Source organism: Macrotis lagotis, chromosome 7, assembly GCF_037893015.1.
Source record: "Macrotis lagotis isolate mMagLag1 chromosome 7, bilby.v1.9.chrom.fasta, whole genome shotgun sequence".
Taxonomy (NCBI): Eukaryota; Metazoa; Chordata; class Mammalia; order Peramelemorphia; family Peramelidae; genus Macrotis; species Macrotis lagotis.
In genome coordinates, this window is record NC_133664.1 from 14,506,850 (window position 1) to 14,513,687 (window position 6,838).

A 6,838-nucleotide genomic window follows, 5' to 3' on the forward strand; every position below is an offset into this window, starting at 1 on the left:
AAATATTTTAGTTAATTAATAAATTGTTTACCAGTTTCTGCTTATCTCACTTCATTAATTTATACAGGATATCCCAGTTTTCTGTTAAACTATCCTCACCATCATTTCTCTCTATTTTTGGAAAAAAATTGTATGTTTTTTCAACTACATTTAAAAAAACAATTTTGACTTTCATTTAAAAATTTTTTTTGAATTCTAAATTATCTCCCTCCTTGAGAAGGCAAACAATTTTATATAGATTATACATGCAAAATATATTTTTATATTATTCATGTTACAAAAAAAACCATAGGGGCAGCTAGGTGTCACAGTGGAAAGAGCACTGACCCTAGAGTCAGGAGGATCTGAGTTCAAATCCAGTCTCAGATACTTGATTTTTATTTAGTTGTGTGACCTTGGGCAAGTCACTTAACCTCAATTTCTTATCAAAAAGCCAAAAAACCCCCCCATAGACTAAGAACAAAACCCAAGAAAAAAGAAAGTTTTAAAAAAGCTGACTTCAGCCCGCATGGCGATTCCATCAGTTTTTTCTTGGGAGTTGGTAACATTTTTCATCGTAAGTCCTTTTGACTTGTCTTGGATCACTATATTGCTGGGAACAGCCAAGTCATTCAAAATTCATCATCGCAAAATATTCCTATTGCTGTATGCATTATTATCCTTTTTCTGCTCACTTGACTTTTCATCAGTTCATATGAGTCTTCCCAGGTTCTTTTTGAAAGTATCCTGCTTATCATTTCTTATATAGCACAATGGTATTTCATTCAAATCATTTACCACAATGTGTTCAGCCATGCCCCAACTGATGGACAAGTCTTTCCAGATGGCTCTCAATTTGTCCCTTTCATCATTTTTTTTTTTATGATACAACAGTCTTTCATTGCACGCACTTATATTTTCCCCATATGGTCACCATAACCCACTTCCTATTTCAGTCTTCCTAGCAAGAGATGATATCGAAACTCCAAGTATACAGAATATAGTAGACCCTGCCCCAGCATAAACAAATGGCTTCACAAAATGTATTGATTTTAGAATGTCAAGATGCATTTTATCTTTTTTTTTGCCTTGGGAAATTATTTTTCTATTAAAGGTGAATGTTTCCCAAAAGCTGACTGCTGGGAGCTCAGAGGTTAAGTTACATTTTCCTATAGGAAATTGTTGTTTCATTTATTCTTGCAAAACTGATGCTGCCACTGGAGTCTCCTGCAGATGCTGTAGGGATCCAGAATGGCTTAGCCATTTTTCTAGTGAAAGTTTCAGATTCAATTACTAAGTCTTCTTGTTAAAAAGTGGCTGATCCTGATAGGGAGTTTGAAAAGGAAAAAAGGGAAGGAATGCCTCCTCACTTGTTTCCTTACTTACATGTTGCCTAGCGTAAGTTTGCATTCATATATGGAACTCAAATATACTTGTTAATAATAGTAACAGGAGACAATAGTCTGACATACTTAATATGGAGTGAGTTCTGGAGTTAAGGAGACTCAGCTTTATTGCCCCACTCTATTTCCTACTGGTTGCATGATCCTGGGCAAGTTACTTAACCTTTAAGTGCCCCAGGTAACCCTCTAAGTCTCCAGGGTGCAGAACAATTGTTCATCTGCCTTGATGAAGAGCTTCTAATGTAATCCAGCCAGGAACAAGAAAACCATGATGACACCTTAAGAGCAACAGTAGAAAATGAAAGAAAACCACCATGGATTCTTATGTGCTGCCCCATTAGCCCCTGGTCATCAAGAAAGCTGCTGTATGAATCACTTTCCACCCAAATTCAATCCAAGAAACATTCATTAGGCATCTGTTATATAGGACACCAGGGATGGCAAGAGAGTTGGCAGAGTGACTTGACTATCATAGAGAATTCTGGGGAATGAAAAGACCCAGGCAAAATTTGGAGAGGAGTTTGTGAAAGAGAGATCACTGTAGCTTGGGGTGAAAGTTGCAGTAGGCTTCATGAGAGAGATGACATTTGAATTGGGCATTGTAAGAAGGAGGGACTTCTCCTGAGAGAGAGAGAGGTGACTATCCAGGTATTGGAACAATATTAATGGGGTTTTACATCCTTCATTTCCAAAGAACATCAGGGAGGTGATGCCAGGACAAGTATATGAACTGGATATTAGTGAGGGGGCTATGCTAAATTATCAGCTTCACTTTCTCCTCCAGAGTTATCTGAGTCCATTGGCCAGATATGAATCAGGATGACTGGAAATGGCTGTGAATGGGAGGCAATCAGGGTAAAGTGACTTGCCCAAGGTCACTTGCTCTAGGAAGATTCAAATTCAACTCCTTTCTGGTAGGATTTGAACTCCTGACTCCAAGGCTCTATCCACTATACTACTTACCTGCCCAAGAGGGGAAGAAGAGATTTCTTGAAACTACAATCTTTTTTTTCCCTCATTGGAGCAATATGAATAAAGATGTAAACAGAAGAAGAGACAGGACAAGATGGAGGGAGGCGGGAATGGAGGTGAATCATATTTGAAAAAATTCAAAGGAGAATAGGATGAAATAAGTCTGGAAAGGTCTTTTGGAGTAAGGCTGTCAGGGACCTTGTGAATTGGCTCAAGAATGTAAAACTTACTTGTCAGGCAAAAGGGAGCCACTGGTCATTTTTAGTGGAACAGGCAATGTATAAGGAGGACTGCCTAGGCATCAGCCTGAAGGATAGATGACAAAGAGGACAGACTGGAGGCTAGAACAGCTTTGTAGGTGAAATGGCATGTGGTTCTGAAGCAATCACACAAACAGACTGAGACTCCAAAGACAAGGAGAGTTCCTGCCTTCAAGGAGCTGATATTCTCCCAGGGGAAATTATGTAGATAGATGATAGATAGATAGATAGATAGATAGATAGATGATAGATAGATAGATGACAGATAGGTGGATGGATTCAAAATGTGCAAATTATGCACAAGATAAATGTGGAGCTGGAGGTCCCTAGCAGCTGAAGGTGGGGAGTTAGGAAAGGCCTCATGTTGTAAGTGGCACCTAAGATGGACCTTGATGGAATCTGAAAATTGTTTGCAGTCTGAGAAAAGTCACCAGGATGGGAAATGGAATATCCTGTGGTCCCTGAACTGATGTAGCTCTACAGCTGGGACATAGTCAGTGCTTTATAAATTTTTATTGATTTGTTGAGTACTTGCTGGACAAGGACAAAAGAGGGAAAACATGTAAGAGATGTTATAAGAGTAAAATGAACAGATCTTGGTATTTATTGCATGTGGGAGGAAGGGAAGAGGAGAAAGGACTTCAAGTGGATAATTTGAATCTGGGAAGATGATTGGGGTCACTGACAGAAATAGAGTTAGGGGGAAGAACAGAGTTTTATTTGGGGGGGGTGAGTGGGAATGAGGTATTTTGAGTTTGAGGTGCTAGGAGAACAGATCAATGAAGACAATCTGCACAGTTTGAAATATAGGACTGTGGTTCAGGGGAGAAGACTAAGATGGAGACTCAGATTTAGGAGTCACTTTTCAGAGAGGTCCTAACTGTAACCATGGGTGTGAATGAGATTTTTAAAGGAATGAGTGTAGGGAGGAGAGAAGACAAAGAGCAGAAATTGGGGGAACCCCACAAGAAGCAACAATGGAAGCAGAGAAGCAATGAAAAGAGATTTTTATCCAAAGAGAAAAATCCTAAAATTTGGAGGGTTTTGTTAGTAAACATGGTATCTGAGATCTAGAAAAATCCTCACAAGTCATCTCTTCCAAGCTCTTCATTTTAGAAATGAAGGAATACAGATCAAGTGACTCATACAAGGTCACAGAGAGGAAGTTAGATGTAGGATCCCTTGCTGTTCATTTGACTCCATAGTCAGTAATCTTTTCCCCTTCCCTTTTCTACAGTAAGGACTATGCTTCTTCACACAGCCCAATAGTATTTGTTGATCATCCTTTCCATGTCTCTATAACATAATTAAGCAGAGCAGTGATAGGGCCTTGTGTTGATACAACTATCTTCTTTACTCCCCTTAAAGACCAACATGATGCCTGTTAAATCCCTAAATGTAATGGCCTTCTTCAATCAAGGCAATATGCCCCCTGCCATCTGGTGGATTAAAAACCCTGAAATATCATCAGATCCTAGGATTTTGGACCTCAAAAGATCTCAGAGGTCCTCTATTCCAGCTTCCTTGGATGAAAGTATCTTAGGTCTGACCCTTAAATAACTGGGCAGAATAGATGAATGAGATACTTTTACAGCTCCTCCTGGATTCAGGAGACCTAGGTTTGAAAGTCCGTGTCCCCGGGTGGGGTGGGAGATTAGGCTCATTCTTCTTGGCCCCTAGGCCAGAACTGGTAGCAAAAGAGGAACCCAACTGAGACCACAAAAAAATCTGCCTTCCAGTGGGAGCTGAGCAGGTTTGGAATGGTCTGCCTTGGGAGGCACCACTGAGTGAAGCACCTCAGGCCAAGGTTGCAAGATCTCTTGATGGATCTGTTGTAGAAAAGAGTACTGTTGAGGTAAGAATTGAACCAGGTATCCTCTGAGATTTTTGGATTCCATGAAAGACCTAAATATCACAAAATAACTGTTTTTCTGATCTGCCCATCAGAGATTCTATGTCCCTTGGACAATGTCCAGAGGAGAATCTCGGTAAAACTTTTGCATCTGTATTTCTGAGCACTGTGGTTCCTTCCCAGTGAAGTTGTAGCTTCATCTCAAGATGCTAATGAGGGTCAGCTGAACAAATCAGTTCCACCTGAGCCTTCCTGAAAACCATTTATTTTTCAACAGAGCCTAATGTTAGAAGGAAAAAAGAAAAGAGTCATAGTTGGGAGAGGTAGATTAATGATAGAGGAAATAGAAAATGGAATTTGGCATCACAAAGATCTAAGTTCAAATCTGCTCTCAGCCACTTATTAGGAATATGAACATGGCCAAGTCTCTTAACCTCTGTCTTCTCCAATCTCCTCTTCTGGGTAGATACTAATAGCTGTTCTATTCAGAAAGGGTCAACATCTTAGTGTCTAAGAACTGTCTCAGACATGACCTAACCCAACCCATGCTTGAGGAAAGATCTCCTCTTTGTTCAATCCCTACCATTAGATATCCAGCACTACTGCCTGAAGGGCTCCTGTAAGAAAGAGCTCCCTACCTTCTAAGGAATAAACCCACTCCCCTTTGGGATTGCTTTCATTAGCAGGAAAGACTGCAATCCTGCAAATCTTACCCTCTAAAACCCAGAAGAACAAATCTAATCATCTGACAGCAAAGTGCTTAAAAGCAGTGAACAGTACCCTTTAAAGTTTCTCTTCCCAGGGCAAATCACTCCTTGTTTCTTTTTTCTTTTTTTTTTTAGGTTTTTTCCCCCAGGGCAAATGGGGTTAAGTGGCTTGCCCAAGGCCACACAGCTAGGTAATTATTGTGTCTGAGGTCGAATTTGAACCCAGGTCCTCCTGACTCCAGGGCCAGTGCTCTATCCACTGCGCCACCTAGCCACCCCTACTCCTTGTTTCTTGAAGTCATTCATAGGGTGAGTGACTTTATTTTTGTCATTGTATTCTCAGTGTGTTACACTTAATGCTTCGATATTATTGTTGAATTGAATTCAAATATTATGAAGATTTTTCTATGTTGTATGGCATGATTCTGGAAAATTTCATGTTCAAACTATGAGTTTTCAGTATTTAACTTTTTAAAAATCACCTCATATTTCAGAGCAGCTGCTTTCTTGTTCTGACCAAAGTCAGGCTTAGACTTTGGCATGCCCTGGGAGTCATTTTGCATTCTGTTTACTTGGAGAACAGCTCCTGATATAAGCTTTAAAAACTATTATGCTCAGTGGGGTTCCATGTTCTGGAACCATTTAGTCAAGGCATTTTAGTGGCTGTGTAAGTGGGAGGCATACTCTTTACTCCAACCTCTGGAGTGTCATTAGACATCAGCAAAGCAGCTATTCTATATCGTAGAGTATAGTTGGAGAGATGAATTCTTTGCATCAGCTGGAACCAGACAGATGGGGAGAGTCACTTCCTTGTGCCCATTATATTTTTATAGAAAGACTTTAGAATGTCCTTATTAGTGGTTCAGAAAGCTGCCTCTGCCCAGGGAAATTGCCCAGTTTAGGAGGGATAACTCTTACATGGCCAAATTAGATGTAGAGGATTTATGTCTGAAAACTGTCTCACTTTCTCCCCATGGACTACATCTCCCAGTAGCCTATGGGGTAAACTGCAAAGGAATACTTAAAAGGACTTCTCAGGTATCGATGGGAAGAAAGGAAGGTACCTAGATATCATCTGGACTGTGAACTTTAAAGGTGAAGGAGAGAAAAATAATAAAGGAAAGGAGGAGAGAGAAAGAGAAGGGGAGAGAGAGAGAGAGAGAGAGAGAGAGGAAGGAGGAGGAGGAAGAGGAGGAGGGGAGGGGAAAGAGGTGGAGATAGAAAGCAGGTCTTTCATTTCTTTGTGCTCATTCTTTTTCCCAGAGTCAGGAAGGATAGTGAGTAGGCCCAACCAGACTGCAGGCAAGCATGAGGGGGCTGGTGAATCCAAGTGATTGGTTGCAGTAAAGCAAGCACATTCTTTTCAATCAATGAGCAAACAGAGCAGAGAACCAGTTTTTGTGGGGGGCGGGGGGGTGGGAAGGGGAAGAATGTGTGTTTGTGTGTGTGTTGGGGGGGGGAAGGGTTCAAGTTTTCTGCAATTATTTGAACCAGATGTAAAAGAGCCCTCCCTAGCCAGTGTTGACTAAGGAGTGGCCGACACCACCTCTCCCAGCATCTGGTGCTAGTCAGGAGGATGCATTAAGCCCTTAAACTTCTGATTTCTTTCACCCTATGGTGTCAGCAGAGACCAAGGTTTCTTCCGGGGGAGAGGAGGATTGGAGA